The 26,739-nt window shown below is 40.8% G+C and overlaps 1 long non-coding RNA gene and 1 pseudogene across 1 annotated transcript in view; both read right to left on the bottom strand.

Annotated features, from left to right (window-relative positions):
* LOC129137392 (uncharacterized) overlaps positions 1-26,739 on the bottom strand; it is a 66,565-nt gene that overhangs the window by 28,895 nt on the left and 10,931 nt on the right. The gene's annotated exons all lie outside the window — the stretch shown is intronic.
* LOC112205949 (small nucleolar RNA SNORA40) lies at positions 3,800-3,908 on the bottom strand (annotated as a pseudogene).

A 26,739-nucleotide genomic window follows, 5' to 3' on the forward strand; every position in this document is an offset into this window, starting at 1 on the left:
TTATGTCAAAGTAAAAAGCACTACTGTCTTTGTGATAAGAACCACTTCATCTCCAATTCCCAACTTTCAAGAGAGACAAGGCCATCTCTATTTTCTGGATAGGAAAACCAGGTCTCAGAAGTGAGAGAATGCTGCACAGCTACTAGAAACTGGGGGAGCCAGATTAGAGGCTTGGTCTGAAAAGCAAAGCCTTGGAAGTATCCCCCAAGACACAAGGAACTGTCACTGTATAGCTTTCCCAGGACTTTACTAGTGAGCGCCAACATCACTAAACTCACAATAAATTTAAGTCTTTGCGTAAGTTATTTATTGCAGCATAACACGTTACCTCCAAATTTAAAAGCTTAAAATAACTAACATGGCTGGGAACAGTGGCTCATGCCTGTAAGATTTTGAAGGCCAAGGCAAGAGGATCATTTGAGACTAGGAGTTCAAGACCAGGCTGGGTAACATCAGGAGACCATGTCTCTACAAAAAAATTTAAAAATTAGCTGAACACCATGGTGCACTCCTGTAGTCCCAGCTACTACTCAGAAGACTGAGGCAGGAGGAACACCTGACTCCAGGAAGTCAAGGGTGATGCTACAGTGAGCCAAGATCACTCACTGCATTCCAGCTTCAGTGACAGAGACCCTGTCTCAAAAAAAAAAGAAAAAAAAAAAAAAAAAAAAAACTTTTATAGGTTCTGTGGGCCAGAGGCTCAGGTTGGCTCAGGGTTTTGCAAGAGGCTGCAATCAGTGTTGGTGGGGGCCATTGTCATGTAAAGTGTTGGCTGGAGAAGGATACATTTTCCAGCTTACTTGCAAAGCTATTAGCGGGATTCAAGTCCTTGCAGACTGAACTGGCGGACTGAGTTTTTTGCTGACTGTAGCCAGGGACTTTCATTCCTCAGTTCCCAGCCGGGAAGGTCTATCCGTAGGGCAGCTCACAACATGCAAGCTTGCTTTATGAAGTAATGCCAGCTTCCTTCAGCAAGTAAAAAGAGCCAGAGAGTGCCCACAAGGTGGAAGCCATGGATTTCATAACCTATTCTCAGAACCAACATCCTGTCTTATAAAGCTTGTCTTATAATTTTCATGGGGAGTGGACACCACTAGAGGAAACAGGAATTAATCATAAGCAGTTGAGACTTCCATGGGACCTCAGATCTACAACCAGACACCGTGCTCTTGGCATCCTCATCAAAGAGGTCCCAAGCAGCACATTTTACCATTCCCTTCCTCCTTATGTTTGCCTGGACAATGTCCTACTGAACTATACATTTTCACTTACTTCTATTTCTGAAAACTAACCCTTTTTCTGCTGCTTAAATGAAGATTCCCTTTCCAATCAATACAGCCCACTCAATACCTTCCCCCAGCAGATTCTTAGTACATCAAAGATGAAAGAGCTGAAGCCATTATTTCCTCCCCTCTAAATGTGGTCCATGGGTTGCCTGCATCAGAAGCACCTGGAGAGCCTGTTCACAAGGCATATCTCTGAGTCCCTTTTATGACCCTGGCAACTAGGGTTGCTAGTGTTCAAGCCTAGGTGATTTGCATGGCATGCAGCCTAAAATTTGAGATCGAATGCTTTAGATCTCATCTACTCAAGACGTTCTCAAACCTGGCCACGTATTAGAATCATGTGAAATGCTTTCACAAAACATCCCTGCCTGAATTTCACCCATAAGGATTTAATTGATTTAATTTGATCAGAGTGGGCCTAGGAAGGTCGACTCTTACTATTCCATCCTCATGTTATATATCAAAAAGCCAAAGCTCAAGAAGGGAAAGCAATGCTGTTATGGTTCGGCTGTGTCCCCACCCAAATCTCATCAGGAATCATAGCTCCCACAATTCCCACATGTCATCAGGGGGACCTGGTAGGAGGTAGTTGAATCATGGGAGTAGATCTTTCCTGTACTGTTCCTGTGATGAATACATCTCATGAAAGCTGATGGTTTTATAAAGGGTAGTTTCCCTGCCCAAGTTCCCTCTTGCCTGCCTCCAGGTAAGACATGCCTTTCACCATCTGCCATGATTGTGAGGCCTCCCCACCATGTGGAACTGAGTCCATTAAAGCTTTTTCTTAAATGGAACTGAGTCCATTATAGACATACCCGACACTGAAAGCTTTATCAGCAGCATGAGAACAGACTAATACAGTCTCCCCAAGTTGTTAGCTAAAAAATCCAGGGTTTGAACCCAGTCTGAAGGATTCCAAAGACTATACTCAAATTCTTATTTAAAGGATTTGGATGTCGTGATTCCTTCCACCATCCATCAAGGTCACCTTAGTTCCTCTAAAGAGCTGAAGTCAATTTTATCTTCGAAAGATTTATCTTGAAGTTAGTCCTTTCAATCCTATATTTTTCAAAATTTAAGTTGGACTTCACCTTTCTCTGGTGCCTCCTTGAGTAGCTCAATGATTGACCTTCTGAATTCTTTTTCTGGCAATTCAAAGATTTCTTCTTGATTTGGATCTACTGCTGGTGAGCTAGTGTGAGATTTTGGGAATGTTCAAGAACCTTGCTTTGTCGTATTACCAGAATTGTTTTTCTGGTTCCTTCTCATCGGGGTGGACTAAGAAAGTAAAGATATGGGGCTCAAGGGCTGCTGTTCAGATTCTTCTGTCCCATGGGGTGATCCCTTGATGTGGTTTTCTCCCCCTTCTCCTAGGGATGTGGCTTCCTAAAAGCCAAATTGTAGTGATTGTTAATCTTCTTCTGGGCCTAGCCACCAAGAAGAGCTACCAAGCTCTGGCAAGTTAGCCCTTTTTAATACGACTGATGCTTAATTCAGTTGTCCTGTTAGCCCACAGTTCATTTATTTTGGCTTCTGTCATCCCCTTTTGACATGGATATACTGATGAAGACTTCAAAATTTACCAAGGATCTTTGGGATCTAATTTCTTCAACCAATTTACTCTATGGTCATTTTTAGAGTAGGTAGTTCTACCCAGTTCTCAATTTGAATACCTCTCCAAACATGAATGAGTTCAAGTCATATTCATTCCTAAGCTATCATGCTCAGTAGTAAAGATCTGTGGAATATACCAATACGTTTAACTCCAGACATGTTCTCAACAGAGAAGCCCTTAAAACAAAAAGCAATCTTGATATAGCAAAGTCAACATGAAATTGGAATACAAAATTAATATAGCGCAGATTCACCCCATATCCCACAGCTTTTAATCTATTCTACAACCCTAGAACCAACTTTAAATTGAAAGACAGGGTCTTACTCTGTTGCTCAGGGTGGAGGTACAGCACTGCCATCAGAGCTCACTGCAGCCTCCAACTCCTGGACTCAATCCTTCTGCCTCAGCCTTCTCCTTCCTGAGTAGCTACAACTATAGGTGCATGCCCCCACACCCAGCCAATTTTTAAATTTCTGTGGAGATGGGATATTGCTATCCTTGCCCAGGCTGGTCTTTAACTCCTGGCTTCAAGCAAACCTCCCAACTCAGCCCCCAAAGTGGGGGGATTCCAGCATGGGCTAATGTTCCCAGCCTGGAACCAACCTTTACAGTTATCAATACTCCCATCAGTTAACTGTCTCAGGTATAGGTATAATATCCTTTTTTGAGACGGAGTCTCACTCTGTCACCCAGGCTGGAGTACAGTGGCATGATCTCAGCTCACAACAACCTCCACCTCCTGGTTTCAAGTGATTCTCCTGCCTCAGCCTCCTGAGTAGCTGAGATTACAGGCGCATGCCACCACGCCCAGCTAATTTTTATATTTTTAGTAAAGATGGGGTTGCACCATATTCGTCAGGCTGGTCTCAAACTCCTAACCTCATGATCCGGCCTCCCAAATCCCTTCTTACATGTATCAAGACTCATACTGAACAATGAGTTCTGGGTTGCAAGAGAACTTTTTGAACCTGTCTATAAATGTCCACATGTTAAAACACACAAGTGCTGAATTTTTTAAATGACATAATTGGATATATTTATGGGATACGATGTGATACACTGATACATGTATACATTGCAGAATGAGCAAGTTAGGCTAACACATCCATCGCCTCACATGCTTATTTATTTTTGGTAAGAACATTTAAAAATCCATTCTTTTAACAATTGAGGTATAATACATTATTAACTAAAGTCACCTTGATGTGAAAAAGGTCAGAACTTGGTCCTCCTGTAAGGAACTGAACTGTTGTACCTTCTGACCATTTCCCTTGGCCCCACCCACTCATATCCCCAGCCTCTGGTGGGACCATGCAATATTCTCATTTCTATGCCCCACTTATTTCACTTAAGATCAGAATGAAGAGACAATCCATAAATAGGGAGAAAATATTTGCAAATCATTCATCAACTAAGGAGATCATATCCAAAATATACAAGAAACACAAACCACTCAATAAGAAAACAAATATTTAAAAATGGGCAAAGAACCTAGATATTCTCAAAGGACATGTAAAAACCAGACTTTTAAAATACTCACTATTGTTAATCAGGCAAACGCAAATTAAAACCACAATGAGATATCACCTCATACCTGTTAGAATGGCTATCATCAAGAAGACAAAAGATAACAGGTGCTGGCGAGGATGTAGAGAAAAAAACCTTTGTATACTGTCGGTGGGAATGTATATTAGCACAGCCATTTTGGAAAACAGTATAGAGGTTTCTCAAACTAAAAATAGGGTTACCATATGCATTAGTTCATCTTCACGCTGCTAATAAAGAACTATCCAAGACAAGGTAACTGAGGAAGGAAAGGTTTAATTGACTCACAGTTCCACATGGCTGGGGAGGCCTCACAATCATGGCAGAAGAGCAAGAGACATCTTACATGGTGGCAGGCAAGTGTTTCTACACGGGAACTCCCCTTTATAAAATCATCAGATCTCATGAGACTCGTTCATGGGAACCGCTCAGGAAAGACCCGTCCTCATGAATGAATTACCCCCAACCGGGTCCCTCCCATGACATGTGAGGATTATTACATTTCAAGGTGAGATCTAGGTGGGGACACAGCCAAACCATATCACCATATGATCCAGCAATCACACTTCTGGATGGAGATATGTGTGTGTGTGTGTGTGTGTGTATATACACACACACACACACATATATATACACACACACATATATATACACACACATACATATATACACACATACATATATACACACATACACATACATATACATCTATACATATATCTATACATATATATACACATGTACCTATACATATATATACATACACACACACACACACACACACACACAGGAATTGAGATTAAATGTTAAAGAGATATCTGCACTCCCATGCTCATTACAGCATTATTCATAATAGTCAAGATGTGGATATAACCTAAGTGCCCACTTGTAAGTTAATAGGATTTAAATGTCATTTATACACAGTGGAATACTATTCAGCCTTAAAGAGAAATTTTGTCATTTTCAATGACACAGATTAGTCCAAAGTCTAAACTCATTCTACTATCCTATGACCCCAGTCTGATAACAGGTACTTTCTAGTCTGCAAGAGAACAAGAGTTGCAGAAGCTCAAGTGCTAAAAAATACATATTGATCACTGTGGGCAAATCATCCACTATTTACCCTATGCTCAGACTAATCAGAGGAAAGACTTTTCGTATTATATTCGTTTGGATTCATTCAGTTGCAGAAACAGACCTCTAACTCAAATTGGCTCAACAGCAACAACAAATGTGTTGGAGATTTATTGGGTCCCGAGTTCAGACACGCCTGATTCCACAAACATGCAACGTCGTCAGAGCTCTTTTCTCATCTCTGGGCTCTGTTTCACTTTGTTTAGTCCTTTTTCTTTTTTTCCTTCTTCAAATTGGCTGCCTTTATTTGCTGGGGTAGTTGCCATCTGGCAGACTCCAGCCTATATTGCTTCAACTTAGAAAACCTAGCTAAATAGATGGCTTTTTCTTCCTCGCTGGAACCATGTATAGCAAAGACCTACCATATGCTGAAGAAGGATTCTGGTTGGTCCTCCTTAGACCAATCAATGTGCCTGCTAGGAGTAGAGTGCTCTGATTGGCCAGGCTTGGAGCAGTGTCATTAACAAGGTTTCCATCCTTTTCACACACGAGATGGTGTGCCATGAAATACGTTGCATTGCCAAAAAGAAAAAGAAAATACTTAAGTAGATAAGAACTACAGGTGTATGCATGCTGTAGTCCATGACCTTGAATTTCAGCTCTGGGGCTTGATGACATTTACAAAATGAAAACTATTTCCCAGCTGTGAACTGAGTGAACTACAATACCTCATGCCCTCAAACTTCTCAATTTCTATGCTTAGTGGCAACGTGATTAGCTGGTAAAGTTGGAGAAGAAGCACCATAAGATTCGGAAGCATAGTTGAAAGTTAATTTTCAACATAACCATGACGGTAACCGTTAAGTATTCCCCCCACCCCCATCTGGGAAAATGCTAAGTTAATTTTTGAAACCTTGAAGAAACGAAGACCACAGACATTGCCCATCTCGAAATCACTCTTTAGTTTGGCCGCCTGCTGAGCTAATGACCCACTGACTGGGTTTTAGGCTTTTGAAAGCCTAGCTCTAACATCAAACTTTCATCTCAGCAATAGCAGCCTGTCTCTAATGAATTTTTTATTTGTTTACTCGTTGCTTCTCTGGGATATAAAAGTAACACTCATCTTTTTAATATTAAAGCTAGAACTTTAAATCAGGGCCTAATCCAGTGCCTAACGGTTTAAATTCACTACAACCAAGACAGCTTCCCTTTTGGAGAAATCATCCTCTGAAATAAGGGGAGATGGTACTATAGGGAAGGAGTGACACGTCATGTGTATGTTCTTTTAATCCTTTTGTAAGCAGAGAGCTAAGTTATTAGCATCCAACTGTGTACTGTACATCACGTGGGTTCCAGGAACACATCCACCAAACAGCTATGCTTTCCCTTCCCTTCAGGAGGGTCAGCTCTTGATTTTGCTAACTCTTTCCTCTGCCATGTAAGCCTGGGTCTTTTTTTTTAACTCTTGGGGATTTAGAGACCATCAAGAGGAGAAAGCGCCCTGCAGAGAAGTGTGGAGTGAGGGTGTTCAAAGGAAGACTCACACCTCGGGGCCACTTATAGGCCCAGGAGGGTATTTAGCTAAACGTTGGGATGTTGTTTACTAGCCTTTCACACATGCATTGGAAAAAATAAGATGTATTAATACAATCGGATGGGGGAAGAGCCACCAGGATGCAAAAGACTGACTATGGAGACAGAAAACAGCAGTGATGACCTTGGGCCAGGGTCCGAGTGGTGGGAAATCAAGGGAGGGGCACCAGAAAACCCTCGGGGTACAGGATATGTTCACTATCTTGATTTGGCAGTAGTTTCAGTGGAGTGAACACAGGTAAGAACTCATTGAGTTGCATTCTTTGGGTGCACTTTATGTCAATTATACATCAGTAAGTCAGTGTAGTGTGAGTTTTAAATAATGAAATATCATAAGTCTACAAACACATGAGATGAAGTCATAATGTCTAGTCTTTGAATCCCAACTCTGCAAATATTAGCTATGTAGCTATAAATGTGCAACTTCCTTCAGTTTTCTTATCAGAAAGTGGGGATAATTCATGGAGTTGTGAAAAGAATCGATGAGATACTGAAATCCTCTTGTATCAACTCTAGTGTTCATACAGAGGCACTCAAACCATCAAACCATTTGGTTAATTTACGCACACCCCCCTCCTCCATCCACTATAACTTAAATATATTTCCTCACATTTCTGTTGGGGATGCTTTTCATCCTACTACTATCCCTAAAACTTCAAAGATCTACTAATAATGCAAAAATCACATCTGTTAACACGTAGATGTTAACACTGACAGATGGCAGGTAAGCACGGGACGTTCCCATGTACTGTATACATCTGATTTAATCTTTCAAAAGTTCTACAGTGTGGATTAAATACATGCCCCTATTCTGAACCTTATCCAACTCAGAAAAGTGTTCATAAGAATGGTATGTGCTTTCCCAGAATATCCCGGGGGCCTTTTATAGATTCCGATTATTACACCACCTTCATTCATGTAAAAACATACTGCTTCCTAAAAATATCACAGAGTGGCTTACTAAGTATGGTATCTTAGAATAATTGTTCACTCCATTTGAAAATAAAAACATATAAATGATGTATTCACCGATGTATTCATCTTTATTAAGATCTGCTAGAACAACATATGCCAAGTTCAACGGGGACCCAATAAGCATACATACAGGTTCAGGGCAGGTATTTTGGAGTCTGACCCATCAGATAGTAAATCCTGGCTTTTTCTAGTACCTCCCTGGATGACTCTAGAAAAGTCATCAACCTAAGTTTCCTTCTGTAATAAGATGTGGAAAACAACAACTTGTTAGATTGTGGTGAGAATTAAGTAGTATAGCCCTATTTACAGGCTTGAAAGCACCATTTAGCTGCTGAAGGATGCAGGAGACAGACCTGCCTCAGACACTCTCAATGAGGTTCCCCATTCCCATAGGAGTGAGGCCAGTGGTCAGTTTCAATCTAGGTTTACATATCCATTAGCTACTTTAAGATGTATACTGTCAGTGTGCTCTGCCATATTGAAAGTGCTTCAACAAGTCATGCCTAAGTGCCATCATAAGCAGGTGGAAAAAATTACTGTTCTCAACAAGGCCCCACTTGGCAGTTTCGTACCTTGTGACAGAAGCAGGCCCAGGTGCTGCAGAAAGATCTGGCAGGATAGCCACACCAAGAAAAGACAAGTTTATCTCCAATTTAAGCTTCTCTTTCTATTTGCTCTATTTCAGGATAGACAGTAGAGTTCCTTGTGTGTATCCGTTTGCACTGGTGGAGACCCCACAATGGGAATTCACTGTCCCCAAACTGTGCGTAAACTGTCATGGCCATTGATGGATGAAAAAGTAGACTCTTGAAATAAGGACTAGAACACTATGCAAATGTCTGAATAGGAAGCTTCCACCTATTTCCTATAAATGCCTATTTTCATAATACCTCATGGTTGATAACTGGTATATTAGTTGGTTCTCACACTGCTATAAAGAACCTGAGACTGGGTAATCGAGATGTTTAATTGACTCATGGTTCCACAGGCTGTAGAGGGAGCATGGCTGTGGAGGAAACTTACTATCATAGCAGAAGGCAAACAGGAAGCAGGCATGTCCTCCATGGTAGGAGCAGGAGGAAGAGAAATGGAGAACATGCTACACACTTTTTAAAAACCCGATCTCATGAGAACTTACTATCACAAGAATAGCAAGGGGGAACAGCTGGGAAAGATGGCTCACACCTCTAAATCCCTGCACTTTGGGAGGCCAAGGTGGATGGATCACATGAGGTCAGGAGTTCCAGACAAGCCTGGACAACACGGCGAAGCCACATCTCTACTAAGAGGCATGGTGGTGGGCACCTCTAATCCCAGCTACTCAGGAGGCTGAGGCAGGAGAATCGCTTGAACCCAGGAGTTGAAGGTTGCTGTTAGCCAAGATTGCACCACTGCACTCCAGCCTGGGCAACAGAGTGAGACCCTGTCTCAAAATAATAATAATAATAGCAAGGAGAAAGTCTGCCCTCATGAACCAGTCACCTCCCCCAACATTGGGGGTTACAATTTGACATGAGATATGGGCAGGGACACAAATCCAAACCACATCAACTGGATCTGTAATCTTACCTTAATTCAAGGCACTTGCTTTTCAGGCCCACTGACCAAGTATCAAATCCCGGCCCCCCTCCCCACATTTCTGGATGACCCTGGGGATGCGTTTCCCATTTAGAAACCTGTTTCTTCCTATGATAAAATGGGATAAATAAGACTATGAAACCCCACAGGCTATGGAGAGAATTAAATGGTACAATAAATAAAGTTCTTACCACTATGCTTCACACACACCTAGGGTGCAATAAAATCTATTGTTGTTATTGCTGTCATGATTATTTTTGCTCCAGGTGTTTTTCCACAGCCTGATAAATTCAGGGTGGGGGGAATATCTCCAACAGAAAGGAGACAGCTTGGCACTCCTGACTTCAGAAAGGAAAGCCAGGTTGAAGAGTTTTGAGTTATCTAGCTCATTGGTTTTTTTTCTGGTTCCCTGTTATGACTCTCCACTGGGACAATGTTTTTCTATAGACAAATTTCCACATGTAATAGAAAAAAAAAAGCGAGGGAAAAAAGTTACACTATTGCTGAAAATTGTTGCTGGAAAAAATCAAAGACTTCATTGAAAGCCTGAGGCATTTTAGAACCAGTGTAATCAAATCCATGTCTCTGCTTGAGGATCAGAGTATCCAAAACATAGTGTGGGCTGGGTCAGTGGGTGTAGGGATAGAAAAACACCACATAACTTGAGTTACGCATGCCTTGTGTGTTGCTTTCACGTCTCCCGTTGAACACTTAAAACTTAGAAAATGTATCACTGAGCTTTTCTGCTTAGCTGAAAACCAAGTCAAACAGAACTTGCTGCTCAGTTCCTATGTGTAACCTCACCATATCTGATCTGCCAACAAGATGCAGTTTCCATAACTGCAAAGAGGGGATAGTAATGATACCTACCCTCCTAAGGTTATTTAGAGAAGCAAGACTCACCACAAAGAAAATTATGTTGTGCTTGACACAAACTATGCTGAGCGCTTTAGCCATTGTTATTAGAAGGGGTAAGTAGTCTTTGGATAGCTCACATAATTTCTCAGATCTCTATGAAACTCTAAGACACTGGGCCAGAATTTAGAATGAGCAGCACAAATTTTATAAACTCTCCCAAATTGCTCAAAGATATTCTGTTCTTTTCTGAGGCACAAATAAAACCCAGAAGTGTGTGTATTGTGCCAGAGGAGAAAGAATCTCATGTGCAGTGGATATACTCAGACTGAAGCTCAACCTAAATTTCTGAAACTTTTCAAGTCAAATCAATTACCATATTCTAGAAATCAAACAAACCAGATATTTGGTTCTGTTTCCAATTTCTTAATGTATTAGATTTCTCTAGAGGGACAGAACTAATAGAATACATGTATATATGAAAGGGAGTTTATTAAGGAGAATTGACTCACATTCACATGGTAAAGTCCCACAATAGGCCATGTGCAAGTTGAGGAGCAAGGAAGCCAGTGGTGGATCAGTGTGAGTCCCAAAACCTCAAAAGCAGGGAAGCTGACAATGCAGCCTTCAGTCTGTGGCCAAAGGCCTGAGAGCCCCTAGCAAATCACTGTTATAAGTCCAAGAGTCCAAAAGCTGAAGAACCTGGAGTCCAATGTTTGACGATAGGAAGCATCCAGCACAAGAGAAAAACAAAGGCTAGAAGACTCACCAAGTCCAGTCCTTTCGTGTTCTTCTGCCTTTCATCCTAGCCACAGTGGCAGCTGATTAGATGGTGCCCACCCAAATTGAGGATGGGTCTACTTCTCTCCCCGTCCACTGACTCAAATATTAATTTCCTTTGGCAACATCCTCACAGACACACCCAGGATCAACACTTTGCATCCTTCAATCCAATCAAGGTGACACTCAGTATTAACCATCACACTTGATATTGTTTTCAAATCTACTTTAACTATAAAGAATCAAAAGAAATATGAAAGTAAATAAGATTTTGTTTTGTTTTGTTTTTTTGAAATGGAGTTTAACTCTTGTTGCCCAGGCTGGAGTGCAATGGTGACATGTTGGCTCACTGCAACTTCTGCCTCCCTTTGAGTGATTCTTCTGCCTCAGCCTGCCAAGTAGACGGGATTACAGGTATGCACCACCATGCCCGACTAATCTTGTATTTTTAATAGAGATGGGGGTTTCGCCATGTTGGTCAGTCTGGTCTTGAACTCCTGATCTCAGGTGATCTGCCCACCTCGGCCTCCCAAAGTGCTGGGATTACAGGCATGAACCAGCGCACCACACAGGGCCTCAAGATTAGCATAAATATGTTCATTTAGAAAACCTAAGGTTTTCTGGATGACATCTTCCAGTCCTAGTCTTAGAAATATTCATTCTACAGTTAAGTACCTATAATTAGTTTCAAAATGGTACACATACCTTCAATAATCTGACCCTATTCTTTTCCTGCTCATCTTCTCTCATGCATCTCAGGAGTCACCTGTACCAAATAACCTAATTCCCTGATGTTCCAAGTCTTTTTACCCATGCACCCTGCTTTACTTGGCTTACGTAATAAACCTCTACACATTGTTCGATTTAACTTTAAGCTATTCTAAAGAAAATAGTCTAAGTAACTCAAACAGGAGTCAAAGACTTGATTTAGCTGATGTGCTTTGGGGACCACCTGAACCAGATCTTTTTTTTCAGACAGAGCAGGGCTGGAATTTCCAGGGCAAGAACAAGAGAAAGAACAATAGAGCAGCACACGTCCTTTAGGTACCATTTGACTCCTGGAACAGTTCTCATCAGGTCAGTGGTGTCTTTGGAGTATGGGATTATGGGTGATGGGAACTGACCATCTGACTCATGGAACAGTTCTCATCAGGTTAATGGTGTCTTTGGAGTATGGGATTGTGGGTGATGGGGACTAACCATTTGACTCATGAAACAGGTAACCTAACTTCCAGGAAACTTATAGTTGTAATGGTTAGGAGATGGTTCCAGTTTTTTATGACTCTGGCTCAAGATCCTTAGCAAACCCATCCTGATAACGGTCCTGACAGTACTTTAGACAGCTTTCAAGCCTCTTACGGTCATGTCTACAAGACCTCTCCAAGATATTTGCTTAATATTTCTGGGGAAGGAAGGTCAGAGACACCTGTCTCTTTTTAGAAAGTCATTAATCCTATCACGAGGGCACCACTCTTCAAGACCTCATGTAAACCTCATCTCCTCCCAAAATCCTCACCTCCATCACACTGAATCAGGGCTTCAACACATGAGTTGGAAGGACACAAACATTCAGCCCACGATGTGCATAGTTTTATTCAAAATACAAAATTTAAAAACAGCCCATCAACAATGGTTGACTATAATGGAATTCTACCTACAGTGGAATACTCGGCAATAAAAAGACACAAGGACTGGGCACAGTAGCTCATGCCTGTATTCCCAACAATTTGGAAGCAAGGTGGGGGGATGGCTTGAGGTCAGGAGTTCAAGACCAACCTCAGTTACATAGAAGACATGGTCTCTACTAAAAAATTAAACATACAAAGTTGTTTTTGTACCAAGTATGATTCTTAATATTAAGGAAGGCAGACACTAAGGAGTACATTCTCTATGATTTCATTTATATCAAAATTTGAAAGCAGCCAAAACCTAACAGTGATGGAAATCAGGTCAATGGAGTCTTTGGAGTATGGGATTACAGGTGGTGGGGATTGACTATGAAGGTAAATGAGGAGCCCTCTCTATGAGAGTGAGCATTTTATAATCTTTCTAGGCATGTGGGTTATTACAGATCCGTCAAATTTGTCAAATCTAGCTGATCTTCCTGACAGATTGTGTTTTACTGTACATAAATTATACTTAAAAACCCTTGGTATACATGTGAGAGGTATTTCAGTGATCTGCAGGTCATTCGCCCTGGGAACAATCAAAATAGTGTTGCTGTATCACTCACTACTCATAATACCAAACACTTGGAATCAACCTAGGTGTCCATCAACAGTGGACTGGATCAAGAAAACACAGTCCATGCATGGCATGGAATACTATGCAGCCGTAAGAACAGGACAAAATCATGTCCTTTGCAACAACATGGATGCAACTAGCGGCCATTATCTTAAGGGAATTAATGCAACAACAGAAAACCAAGTACCGCATGTTCTCATTGATAAGTGGGAGCTGAACGTTGAATACTTATGGAAATATAGACGGCAATAATAGACACTTGGGACTGCTAGAGCAGAGAGGGAGGGAGGGGGGAAAGACAAAAATAAACTATTAGGTACTATGCGCTCACTCCCTGGGTGATGGGATCAGTTGTACCCCAAACCTTAGCACCACGCAATGTATGCATGTAACAAATCTGCACATGTAACCCCCTTAATCTAAAATAAGTTGAAGTAAAAAAAATGGAGTTTCTGTACACTGGTTTGCATTACTCATCTTTTCCTGGCTGAAGATCTGGACAAGGTGGGTGGTGTTTTGACTACAATACAGTCAGAGGTTCAGAATGTCATGCTGGGGGATGGGGGGATTGGGGAGTAGGAATAAGACTTTGGCTTCAAAGGAGAATTCTCCTAATAGTCATTTTATATGACTCTGGTGAATGGGGTCAAGTCTGTGCCCATCAATGGCTATTCTAATGACAAATGAACTCAATTTGCACCCAAGTTCGCAAGCTGTTGAAGACAACTCATAACTTGTTGACTGTAAATACCCCTGTCATCAGATAACTTATCAGAAGCCTTTATTGAAAGTTTATGGGAATATTGTGCCTTGCCCTTTTTGCCAATCACATAGAAATCAACCTACAGAAGTTTAAGATAACCCACAAACTAAGGAATAAGGATTGTAAAAGATTTAGAACTCTATTCATACCCAGAATGACTTATTTGGCTCTGAGCATGCACCATAAGAAAAAAATGCTATTCTATTTCCACATGTTATAGGACACTCTCAAAATGATGCAACTCATTAACTAAGGATATTCCTCAGATTTGTCATGTTAAAAAGATAATCTACTATGCTAATCAACTGTGTTGTACTAAAATTCCACATAGATTAAATGCATTACTTGCCAAAAGGAATGTGACATATATACAACACCCAACGCCCCCTGTTCCAAGCACACACACATCCTGCCTTATAATAATAGAAGTGTGTAAATTATCAAAAGTCTTCGCACAGAGCCAAATGCTTCTTTAGTTTTTGGCTACATGATTTTAAACAGAACTGAATGAAATGATCCCCTTGTGGCCCAGTCAAACACTTCTGCAAATAATAGCACCATGACACACTCATATCTCTGGGTCTGAAAGCACTTTAGGTGTCTGGCACTAGGGTGAACATGTGCTTTAGATTTCAGTTTTAGCCTAGGATTGTAGAAATGAGTCTGTCACCTGCCCTCAGTCTCTGAAACTTCAAATGAATATCTTAGATGAAATTTTGGTGCACACAGAACACCCTTCACCCAGTGTCTAGGACAAATGGCCATGATATGAGTTTAAAAATCTGCAAGAGCAAGAAGAGAGGTCACTATTATCTCCTGTCTCCTGCATTCCTTCCCCTCAAAAGGAAATCATGTAGCTGGATTGCCAAGGGCTGCCTCAGCAGTAACATTGCCCCTCACTCAAGGTCCAGAGAGGGAAGACCAGAGAGAAAGCTGCGCAGAGCAGGAGCACTGAGCTCCAAGCCTCCTCTCGTCACTTCCTAATTACAAGACCTTGGACAATCTAGTCAGCCTCCCCTTACAGAATTGTCATTTTTGAACGAGGGTTGCAGTGGGGATGCAAGTAGATGCACGCAAAGGGCTCGCAACTGCCTAGGACATGGTGCTTTGAGGTTGCTGATTTCTGCTCTCCTCCATGCCTTAGCTTCCCCATCTGGTCAATGACCTAGATGGGCTTCTCCAAGACCTCCAACTCTATCATCTATTGCCATTTGATCATTCATGGTGCCCTTCCCCATAGGCTACCCATCACTCCCCTCCTCCCTCTGCCCCATCCCAAACCTCACACCAGTGTTTATAACGAGTCCTACTTCTGAGTAAAGTGTCCTTCCAAGGACTTCCAGGGGAAGGCATCATTTGCTTATTGTGGGAAGCAATGTGTGTCGTGTTTAACAACATGAGCTTTGAAGCAAGACAGAACTGTGTTCATTCGCCAGCTTTGTCACTTATCAAGTGACTTTGGGAAAGCTTCGTAAAGCCTCCGGCTCCCCTTTGGTCTAATGAATATAATAGTAGCTCTGGCATCAGGGAGCTGGTTGTTATAAGGATTACATTTTATACATGTGAATGTATAAAATACTTAGTGCAGTTTAAATACCAATGCATTTTAAGCATTCTATAAATTGTTATAGAATAGCAGCCGTAGTATTGCCAAAAGTAGTATTCACTCATTCAAGACAGAAATAAAAACAGGAATCATAGAAAATATATAAAAACTGATGCCTTAAGAGTAGAGGGAGTGTGATAAAGAAAAGCCAAATTCAAGTGGGTTTGAATCCAGTTGTCACTTTCCGGGTATGTGATTTGGGGCAAGATCCTTCTGAGCTCAGTGTCCCTAGTTGCAAAATTGGTACAACACGACATACCATAAGCCCCAAAATGGCACTGGGTACTTAGTATTTAAGAGGCATAGACTATATAGAAGCTCCTATTGTTAGTTTCAGGGAAGTAGTAGAGCCCACTGTTGTCAGCCTCTATGCCAGGTAAGGCTTAATGTATCCACATGGCAATGTTTTCCTGGCATAGAGACATTACTGATTCTAGGGAAACCACTGATGTCCATTGAAGGCAAGAGCAGGAAACACTGACATGTAGAATCAAAGATGGACATTTCTGGAACAGGGCCAGGAGTGCACAGAAAAGAAAGGAATATAAAGCAACCCATAAGACTTGCTTGTTCTTGCTGCCATGCTGTAAGGGTCTATTTGTGGCCCTATGTGGCTGTTAATGGTAAATCATTCTTGAAAGTAAAATAGCACTGAAAGTTTATGTGCATAGTATATGCAAATATGTGAGTGGCATTCCAAGAAATAGCAAATTTTGGAAGCAAAATAAGTTTAAGGGAAATAAGTCAACATATAGTTTTTAGTAGTACTGCTAATCTTGCTAGGAGATACAAAAACATTATTCAAATACTATCCAATGATGCTCACTTGTGTATGCCACCAGTGGTTAAATATTCTTACAGGCTACAGTGGTTTATAAAGCAAAATATACAGATAGACATTCACTTAAAAAGCAAACAGGCTCACCTGAAGATATAAACTTCTCAAAGATATAAAACTTTCAAAAGTTTTGGACTCTTAGTTCCACCAACATCAATGCAACATGAAAGGCATGTCTTGACCATTTCTTACAAAATCAGAATTTTGGATAAGACAATGTTTTGTTTTAAAATCAACTGAAGGATGATTTTAAAGTGTCAAACATTAATGAAATAGTTTTCATTTGTGTAGCAATTTTCATTTAAAGTTTATTTTTGTTAATATTTTCTATGATCAAGTGTCTATTAGAAATGATTCTTACACATTATTAAAGTATCTAACATTGTCACAATGTCAATTTATCATAATAAATCATGTTATGGAAAATCTAAAACATTTACCATAATCCTATTACAGAAAAAATCACTATCATCATGGTCATGCATTGGACAGTGTTATATAAAACACAATAAAACTTATGATATGGGGGAATATCTGGAGGAGTCTCAGGAATTTCATCTTGTTCTCAAATCGTGAAGATTAAGATTTCAGGAATTTGATGACACTAGTGAAAATAAGTCATACATTCACCTAGCAAGTATTTTCTCTGCACAAGCTTAGTAACTTGTGAATAGCCAGCTTTCAGTTGGTGGTAGAGACAGACATTAACCAAATAAATGAAAAATAAGACTAAATTAGAAATGATGCCTGCTGCCCACAGTAGACACTATGGGGAATATGTGAACCAAGGCTTCAATGATTCAATCTGTACTGCCTTCTACCTTGAGGGCACAGCTGTGTTACGAGGGTCACATAGGATCTGCAGGTCCCCACCTCTTCCATGACTGATGGCTTCACAGCTCTGTAAGTCCTACCCGTAAGCAAAGACCTGACCCAAGCTGACCAGAGTACCCCATGCTGTCCACTCCCACCAGTGATTGGTCTAGAAGGTGGGCCTCTGACCCAAGCATGAAATTCACCTTCCTTTTCTGGGGTTCTGATATCTAAAGCCAGAAAAGAGTCACCTTTCCTTTCTCATGTGCTAACTACACAGCTGAGCTATAGCTTTATCAGCCATGGCTCTGGCTTGAGAGTGAGCTTGTTTCGGAGAGTAAGAGCTCCTACTGAGAGCTGAACAATGCAAAAGGTATCTTGATGGCATTTCACTCCCTGTGTCCTATCCCTCCCTTATTTTACATAAGCCACTCAGTCTACCTTTTAACCAATTCTGGATAGAGTTAGGTTTTTGCCGACCAGAGTATTCTTCAGTAATACATAGTGACTTGAGAAATAGCCTGATACTCTAAAGAGAGCCACAAGAATTGGGTAAACTCTGGGAGTTCTACATTCATCGGTGAGAAAGGCAAAACAAATAATGACAATGTAAAATGGATTTGTGTTCCTGTTGATGTAAAGGAACACAAGACTGTTGTGAGACCCAAAGACACATGTATTAGGTGTAACTCTTTTTAAATACAGTGTTTTTAAGTTCTGAGGTACATGTGCTGAACATGTAGATTTGTCACATAGGTATACATGTGCCATGGTGGTTTGCTGCTCCTATCACCCATCATCTAGGTTTTAAGCCCCGCATGCAATAGGCATTTGTCCTAATGCTCTCACTCCCCTTGCCCCCACCTGACAGGCCCCAATGTGTGATGTTCCCCTCCCTGTGTCCATGTGTTCTCATTGTTCAACTCCCACTTATGAGAACATGTGTTTGGTTTTCTGTTCCTGTGTTTGTTTGCTGAGAATGATGGTTTCCAGCTTCATCCATGTCACTGCAGAGGACATGAACTCTTTTTATGGCTGCATAGTATTCCACGGTGTGTATGTGCCTCATTTTCTTTATCCAGTCTATCATTGACGGGCATTTGGGTTGGTTCCAAGTCTTTGCTATTGTGAATAGTGCTGCAATAAACATACATGTGCATATGTCTTTATAGAATGAATTATAATCCTTTGGGTATATATCCAGTAATGGGATTGCTGGGTCAAACGGTATTTTTGGATCAAGATCCTTGAGGAATCGTCACACTGTCTTACTCTATGCTTTGTTTCTAGATACTCACTGAACACCAGCTGTGTCCCACTGCTAGGGAGATAAATCCATAATGTAACTCTTCTCTAAGGGAAAGGGGGCCACAGAAAAGAGTTTAAGCCTTGAAGCATGAAGACATATGAGTAGGACCTTCCAGACATGCAATGGCATGAGTAAGAATGTAGTAGTATGAGACAGCATCCCTATATGGCAGTGGGAACCATCCTGGGACAGAAACGGTAACCTGCGGAGGAAGAAACCCAGCCAGGAGTGCTCAGAGGGCCACACTGGACCAAGCAAAAGACATTGGGCTGTGTGTTCCCTGTGTCTCCCATTCCCTCAGGATGAGGTGGTTTCAAGGAGGCCATTTAGAGAGCTGGGCAAACTTTCAGGGCCTGCTTCTTTGTGAACAAGCACAGCTGCCCAAACCAAAACGGAAGACAAAGCATATCTTAGTGTGCCGGCTTAATGGGAAATATGAGCCATCTGTGAGTGTTCCTTCTAGTTCATTTGCTTCATTGGCAAGTATTAAACAGCGCCGTAAAGATCCAGAGAAATTATGGAAATGGGTATTAACATTAAAATCAGAGTACAATTAGAACATTTCACTGCATAATTGTTTGGCAGGGCCCAAGAGTAAGCAGAGGATTTCCAGCTCTGTGATTTATTGGTCACAGGTTGTCTGACTCTTTAGAATCTCCAGGGCCAGGAACACATTCTGGGGGGTTGCCCCTGAGATGACAATACAATTGTACCATGGTTAGAAACTCACATCGTCTTTGTCTGATTCCTGGCAACCCTTCTCCAAGCTGCTGGATCAGCATTGCATGAGCCAAGCAGTGCACAATCCAGATAAAGGGAACATGCAGAGAATCGAGAGAAACCTTAGTACCACACTCCCGTGTCTTTGTCAGAGAATGTGTACCATGTTTGCTTGTAATTAGCACTCTGACAGACGTCAGAGAAAATGGCTAATCACTGACATGGCCCACAGTGCTTTCTAAGTAAACACCATATTGCAATAGACATGCAATTAATTATACAACCCTCCAATTAAACATGCTCGAAATGAAAATGGGGTGGGAGAAAAGGTATCAAAACCGCACTGCCAAAAATTCTACTTTTTTCACTCCTCTAAGAAATAATAAATGACTCAACTCTTGAATGTCATCAAGCTGTTTCCAGGCATCTCTTGGCTTCAGGCCTGTGGCTGCTACTGTTTCTGGGAAGTTTCGAGCTACTGGAACAAAAGCCTCTTGCATTTAAACCCAATGTCTTGACTGTTGTGTGTATAGCATTGGAGGTTCCGTTTTTTTCATTTTCTTACAATGCCAGTGTCCCATTTCTGAAATACTGCAGATTGTGGTGCTCATTGTTCATCTCTGTACCCTTCCTTGATGACCTTGACTGGTAGGAACCACTTTAAGGTGTTTAGAAGATTATGCTTATTTTCCCACACCCAACTGATGTGGCTGTGCATCCACCCAGTCCCCTTTCCCGTGGGTGGGAAGCCTCTGGTGTAAGCAACAATTGTAAAGATTTCCCTGGGATCAGGCTGTAGCTAGACTTCCCAAGAAATCACTTGTTTGTCTAGTTTATGGCTTGCCCTATTCTTTCCTTACTCATTTACAGGTTTCTCCCGAGTTCCCTCACTCAAATGCCATGGCCAGGAAGAAAAGGTTCTACTTCTGGAAACCCCACTTAAGACAGCTACCATATCTTAATATTGATGTTTAAACTACATATGGCAGACTTGTTTTCAATCAGGGTGAATTTTTATAAATGTACCACAAAAGTGAGTGTTTTGCTGGCAGGTTGCATCATTTGAATGTTAACAATGGAGGATGTTTAGAAGAAGGGATGCTTGTATGAAACTTTGAAAGGATAAGAGGTTCCAGAGAAAATATGCAGTAAAGTCGGATGATTGGAACACACTGTGGGCACAGCCATCAACCTGACTAAGCAAGTATTTGAGTACTTACTGACAGGTACTTAGAAAACAGAAGTGCCGTTGTGCCCTTGAAGTGTTTTGTCTGAGGTAGACGAACACAAAGAAAACATTTGAGCAATATAATGCTCAATAATAAAACATATACTAAGTATTACACATTTGTAAGATACACTTAATCCTTATTTTTAAAAAGTATGCAGCAATTTATGTTATCGCCGTTTTGCAAATTTAAAAAGAGGCTTAGGGAGGTTAAGCCACTTTGACAATGTCACTTAGCTCACAACAGGTGGAAGTGTGACAGTCAGGATCCCAGGCAGGTGTATTAACAAGGGAATGACAAGATTAGATGAGGTTCAGGGAACTTACATGAGAAAAGATGGCTTCACAGCTCTACAAGTCCCATAAGCAAGAAAGTAGACCCAGAAGAGGACAGAAGCATTTCACTGTGTAATATCCAAACTGGCATGCACCACTGATAAGCCAAAGATACTGGCAAAGCTTGTCTGCCTCGCTTTCAGTGTTAAAGCCTCATTGCTTCTACTGGGAAAACTAATAACATAACAAATGAAACTATTGTTCAGTTTCATTAAAAATAAATCTGATAAGATGGGCAGAAATGAATTAACCAATCTCAATAGAGTTCTTGTTATTGGAGCAAATGAAATATTCTCTCTAATAGAATAAGTCCTGGTTCATTTTGGCTGGCCTGAGCAGCTCCTTGCTACAGATTTGGTTTCCAGCTCTTGGCTCTGGGCAGTCCCACACTAATATTAGTATTAGCAGGTCAGCATAAGGGATCAGCACGCTAGATCTGGCAAGAGTGCTGGATGGATCTGCATGACAGATGCAGGGGCCTCCATTACCCTTGGCAGACAAGAACTGTCCTCCCCTCCAAGGAAGTTAGATTTAGGGCCCTAGAGCATGCAAGAGAGAAATGGCTCTTGTTCCAGAGAGGGTGAGGTTGGGCTAGAATCCTGGGATGGGCTGCTCTTGGAGTCATGGATGGGAAAAACAGACACTCAGCATGCCCGCTTGTTTTGGCTGGCTTTAATTGAAGTTAGTGCCAGCAATATTTCTATTCCTTTGTACTGGCTGAAGTTCAAAGGCTCAAGATTGCATAGCTAAAGGGGAGCATGCAGGTACTTGTGTGAATACACACAGAGAGGGCACATATACATTTCCATTACTTTCCCCCAAAAAAGGATTTTATGCAGTTTATGAAATATACACAGATGTAAGATGGAAAAAAATGGGATCCAAGGTAGAAAATAGAGTATTATTGAATGATTAAAATCATCTCTCCAATTACAGAGCTGAATCACTTTTTAAAAGGCTACAAATTTTACTCCAAGTCCACTAGTGGATGTGGAATATATGCACGCACATTTTTTTTTCCTCCTGGTTCTAGAGGCATTTCTTTAATCCTGATCCTTCTGAAGTTTAGTTTTTGCATATTTAAAGAGGAAACTGAATAAAAGTACTCATCAATGAAAGGAGGAAGAAGCAAGTGATGTGTCAAGAGACAAAGTAATTTTGTCCAACTCTCCCTGCCAATTTCATTGCCTCCTTTACAACATATCCTCTGACATCACAAAGCCAAGAGTGTGGTGCTCACTATCTTCAGACAATTCATGCTCTGAAGTTTCAACTTTTGTCACGCAGGCTGGAGAGCAATGGTGCAATCATGTTTCACTACAACCTCTGCCTCCTGAGTTCAAGTGATTCTCCAGCCTCAGCCTCCCGAGTAGATGGGATTACAGGCACCTGCCACCACACCTGGCTAATTTTTATATTTTTAGTAGAGACAGGGTTTCACCACGTTAGCCAGGCTGGTCTTGAACTCCTGACCTCAGGTGATCTGCCCCCCACCTTGGCCTCCCAAAGTACGGGGATTACAGGCATGAGCCACTGTGCCTGGCCAGAAGTTTCCTACTGAGGTAAAATTCAGTCATTATAGCAATATAGTTGAGGTGGGGTTGTGTGTAAAGGAAGAAATAGTGGGTCTATGTTTCAAATTCTGCCTTTGCTAGTTTCTCATTGAGTGACATCACCTCTGAGCCTTGGCTTCCCTGTCTGTGAAATGAAGGTTCTAGCTGCCTTTGAGAAGAGCTTCTAGGACTAGATAAGAATATGCATGCCAAGTGTCTAGTTGCACATAACTGAGCAATGTGGATGCATTCCCTCAGTTCACTCACGATTTACACAACACTTCTAAGTACAAAGAATGTAGCAATAAACAAGTCAGGTCCTTCTCTACTAGAGCTAATGGTTTATTAAGCCATCTGTTCTGTTTATATATCATCCACATACAGAAACTTCACACATTAACAAGCTTGCTTCTAATAATGAATGCAGTTAGGTATCATCTTCTTATTTGGATTTTCACATCTGAATTTGAAAATCTTGTTTATGTTTTAGTCAGGTTAGAGTCGGGGCAATGGAGAACAAACTGGTTGAGCTGGCTGAGCAGCTAGCTGTACAAAGACTTGACCTCACATTATCTTTTTATCCCTTCACTGTGGTTTAGACAGACTCCAGTAGGATTTAATCTTCTCAGCTTCACTACTGGCTGTTTAAGTAAAATAAATTTTAATTTTGTAACTCAGTCCCAGAGAGCCAAGAGGGTAGCCTTCTATCGAAATTTCTTCTAAAATTTAAGAAGAAAAAGACAAACCCAGCTGGATTGATAGGATAAGATGGTATATCTTCCCTGATGGTTTAAAGCCATGAAACTAAATACTGCCATGAAAACCTCTGATTTAAAGATATGGTCACACACATAGAATGCCTAATTAAGAGATTTTGGCTAAGTTAGGATGTAATGTACACAACTTGAGACAACCGGTTCGATTTTCAGTATTATTTCCCCTATTCGGACCCTTCTGTGTTTCATACTTTAGACACATTTGTAGCTAGGGCAAGACCCTTTCATAAAATTGGGAGTATAATCATAATGCAAGAGCCCACAAAGATCTTTAGTGTTGAGTCTTCTTCAAACAGCCTGGGAGAAATAGTATGGTTACATTCATGTTACAGATTAGAAAACTGATTCACAAAGTAGGCAATGTGTTCAAGGAAGTGCTGTTAATGAGAAACACAGGGAATTGAGTAAGCACACCAACTTCCAACATAGGACTTACCATTAGTATACTTCAGGACATTGGACAGGTCACCTCTCCATGTAGACATTGGTTTCCCATAGGTCAAGTCTGGGCTACTAGATTTCTCTCTCGACCACCTATGACACTTAATGATTTAGAGTTTCTGGCAACTTATGTGATACAATGTATTTGCGCTGTCACCAAGCTTAAATTTCCTACTAATTCAGGCCAAGTGATCATTAGATGTTAGGAAGCAATCCATTATTTAAAAATGTAGATTCCCTCACCATTGGATATGACATTGTTTTAGTATAAGTCTCTTTTGAGATAAAAAAATTGCAAGACTTGAATACAATAATATCAGGAAGAAATCAGAACCTGTCTTCCTAAAGACCCAAGCTTAAGCTACATTTGAAATATTTCCTTTACTAACTCATATCCATTGTTTGGGGCAAGTTTATAGGCTTTATTTCTGAGCATGAAGTAAATTGTAAATGGGTCAGTGGCTTCCAGAAACAAATCATCGACTTGACTGTCTCGCACTCGGTTTTTCTTAAATGCACCTGTGTTGCTTTCTCACTTGTATTTCTCTGGTTTTCACAATATGACTTTCAAAGTTGCTGGAAATAATCATTGCATTCCACTCACATGGAGAAATCAAAAGCAAATATAAACTGCTCTCTCAGCTCACTTCTAAATCTAAGCAGACCCAAATGCTGCTAGATATTGCTTTGTATGCTGTTAAGATGCAACATCTCTTTGAATGGAATAAACAAGAAAAACCTCCAAGTGGTATGCTATTGCTAAAACATTACTGAGCTGGCAAAATTCATAAACTAATATTGCAAAGTAGCCCTTGGCACATGTCATTCTCAGCAATTTGTATTCCCTTTCACTATTTCCTTTCACATACCATCTGTAAAGTATACCGTTTTTCCTCAACAAGAAAGCTGTCTTTCTAGAAGGTTGATTAGAAAAAATAAAGAGGAGTACTTGCTATATTGGTTAATTGCCATAGTGGAAGTAGTACTTTAGCACCCCAGAGTGTGTAGTTCGGGGTTATATAGGTCAGATGTGGGAGATTGATATAAAAAGGAAAAAAAGTGGAAGCTGTCATATCTCAGTGAGGAGACACTAGATATTTCTCATCTTCACCAGAAATGGTCATTTTCAAATCTCTGTTGACTAATTAGGATAAAAAAAAAAAAGTAGTACCAGTGTCATTATACAGGAAAACCTATCTATTCAGTTATTAGAAGGTTGAACTTAAGCCATACTTGTATAATGCCTGTATACAAGGGCCTGGGATGGGGAGTCAGGAGGTCTGGGTTCATCCACTTAATAGCTTTGTGTCCACACGCAAGTCAATTTCACCCCACCCTCCCAGTCTTGGTAGAATCAAAGCAGATAATTAGGAAAGTCTTTCCAGCTTCGAAGTGCTTTGGCTTATCAAAAGATAACACTTTATTCATTCCTTTGTTCAAATATATATTGAACTTCCATGTGCTAGGCACTGAGAAGACGTCAGATTCCTGCTATCATGGGGCTGACGTTCAAATAAAGACTGACTAAAAGTGTCAAATAGCCACACAAAATAGTTTCAGGTAGGAGTAAGTCCATGAAATATAGTTTTATATGATAGAAATTAAGTAGCACCGGAGAAGGGTAAATGTTAGTCATTCATTAAGTATATACCACGACCTGATTATCAACAGAAGTGCTGTTGAGCGTAGTAGTAGCTCCTGCCAACATTTTGCAATTGTGAGGGAATTTGCTATTTTATAATGTAGCTGTGGCAGATAATTGACATTGGAATACAAAGTATTATAAATTTCATATGTAGAGATTTTATTGCTTCCAAAATTATGTAGGTATCTATTTTATGAATTTCAGCTTAGGATTGCAAAAGGGGAACTAGATCTTGTTTTTAATGATGAACGACATTAGGTTTAATAGAATTAAAAACATTGATGTAGGTTGGGCACAGTGGCTCACGCCTGTAATCCCAGCACTTTGGGAGGCCAAGGCGGGTGGTCATCTGAGGTCAGGAGCTTGAGATCAGCCTGGCCAACATGGTGAAACCCCATCTCTACTAAAAATACAAAACTTAGCCAGGCGTGGTGGCGGGTGCCTGTAATCCCAGCTAGTTGTGAGGCTGAGGCAGGAGAATCGCTTGAACCCGGGAGTTGCAGGTTGCTGTGAGCCAAGATTGTCACCCAGGCTGGAGTGCAGTGGCACAGAGCAAGACTCTGTCTCAAAAGAAGTAAATATATAAATAAAAACGTTGATCTAGAACCTTTGTAACTAGAACAATTATGCACCTGGCATTCTTGCAAAATCATCTATTTTTAGGCAAAAGTGATGATCAGAAAACATTCCTGTAGAGATATTGAGCACAAATACAAAACTTCAGATGATTGTTCTCTCAGGTGTCTGTCAGTTTGGGTTGTTACAACAGACTTGGAGACTTCGGGGCATCAAGACTTGGAGACTTGATGGAATTAACAAGAAAACTGAGGAAGGAATTAAGCATCTTTCCACGAATAGTAGCAGAGGGCCTTTAAGATTAAGGAACTGTCAAGAACCATGTTTTCCTGCATGGAGAGACCTGCTTGAAGGCAAAGATCAAAAGTGACATGCAGCGATAGTTCTTCTATTAAGTTATTCAATCGATATTTTTCCAACTAGTATATGCTAGACATTGTGCTGACTCCGGAGATAAATAATGCCTGTACTAGGTTAAATTCTGCCACCTCTCTATTCCTTTCCCCCACTTCCTTCTGAAGATCCATCTGAATATCTTGCCACCATCTATGACAAAAAATATACTTTGCAGATGTGACTAATATGAGATG

This window comes from Pan troglodytes, chromosome 18 (genome assembly GCF_028858775.2).
Source record: "Pan troglodytes isolate AG18354 chromosome 18, NHGRI_mPanTro3-v2.0_pri, whole genome shotgun sequence".
Taxonomy (NCBI): Eukaryota; Metazoa; Chordata; class Mammalia; order Primates; family Hominidae; genus Pan; species Pan troglodytes.